At 47.8% G+C, this 1,581-nt stretch overlaps 1 pseudogene; it reads left to right on the top strand.

Moving 5' to 3' along the window:
* Positions 1-204: 204 nt before the first annotated feature.
* LOC141848336 (putative mitochondrial protein AtMg01110) lies at positions 205-1,254 on the top strand (annotated as a pseudogene).
* The last annotated feature ends 327 nt before the right edge of the window (positions 1,255-1,581 follow it).

Below are 1,581 nucleotides of genomic sequence, written 5' to 3'. Positions count from 1 at the left end.
TGGAAAACTGTTCCTAACGATGACCGCCATTTCTGGAAGGCCCCGTCATATATATCTTCTATCTTCACTTCATTGAAGTACGAGATAGCAGCCTTCATCCGAGATCGGAAATTGGTTCATTGGGCAGCTCATGACTTCCATCCTGGGATGTTGTGGTCACAAAGGGTATTATATCCCTTAGACTATAGTTATACACGCAGGGTGATGGAGGACAGCTTGGAGTTCTACGTATCATATGTGGAACCCTTCTTAAATAAGGTCTATAGTCCTCTATGGGATCTTAAGCTGTCACCAGGTCGTCTATCGGGGGTCCTTTCTGGAGCCGGTAAACTGCGCTTGTTTGCAATAGGTAACTATGTGCAGCAGCGTTTGCTTTATCCTGTGCATGTCTGGGCTATGCGGGTGTTATCGCGCATACCCACTGATGGGACGTTCAAACAAGAACGCCCGATCCACAACCTTAGCTTAATAAGGCCTTCATATGTTCTGTCTATTGATTTGAAGGCGGCTACTGATATGTGGTCAGTCGACATCATCGCCACTGTTCTTCAGATGGCGTTGGGCAAGACTCTGGCGACATGCGTTGTTCAAGGGTGTCTTTCGTTGAACCACTTCTGGGTCAACAAACCGCTTGTTAAGAAAGCGCGACTCATTATGTTCATGACTGGTCAACCCTTGGGATACTACGGTTCTTGGGCGCTCTTCAGTTTCTCACACCATTATTTGGTGTGGTACGCGGTGCTACTAGCCTATCCAGGGAGTAAGGAGCCATTTCGAAAGTATGCCCTTCTCGGCGATGATATTGTAATCGCCGCCATACTAATATAAGTCGCGGTGGCTAAAGAGTACTGTCAGTTGCTAGACACCTTAGGTGTCCAAGTGTCGTTAGATAAATCGATAGAATCGACTACTGGCACTATTGAATTCGCCAAGCAGTATTGGACAGATCAGGTTCAAGTTAACTTGACTCCAGTATCAGCTAGCGCTGTTCTAGCAGCCCAGTCACTCATCGGACTCTGTCAGTTGGCTGATAAGTATGGCTTGTCGAGGTCATGCCTCTTTCGGTTGGCGGGTGCAGGGTTCCGAGTCCGCGGACGACTTCTCTCCTCTCGTCTATCAAGACGGTGGAAACGGTTGCGTGTAGTTGCGGATAAGTCCCTTTCTTACTTTCGGCTACCTTTGGATATGTGGTTTGGTCGGGGCCCTCAACCCTTATCTGAAGGGTATCATAGTCGAAAGGTTAGCAGGGCCTAAGCAATTAGTCTTAGTCCCTGAAGAGGACCTATGGTATTCAGATGAGCAAGACATACTAGAGAGGACGCTCCTTCGGGAGTGGATGAAAGAGTGGTTAGAATTCCTTCTCTGGTACTGTAAGATGATATCTGATCCCTCTCCTTCGTTGGAAGATCTGTTTTCATCGCCGACGGTTAACCACACCTGGAAGCGTGTCGTGGCGGACAAAAGGATTCAACGCTACAGCCTTCTATGGCAATGTTGGGATTTAGGTGATGGATGGAATCTTTCTACGATACCCCCTTGTTTATCAGAGGGGCGAACGGTAGGTCTGGAAGGAGATTTAAC

Source organism: Curcuma longa, chromosome 17 (genome assembly GCF_044706935.1).
Source record: "Curcuma longa cultivar G26 ecotype Majalengka, Jawa Barat chromosome 17, ITB_CL_G26_1.1, whole genome shotgun sequence".
In the NCBI taxonomy this organism is placed as follows: Eukaryota; Viridiplantae; Streptophyta; class Magnoliopsida; order Zingiberales; family Zingiberaceae; genus Curcuma; species Curcuma longa.
This window is presented reverse-complemented; position numbering and strand designations above follow the sequence as displayed.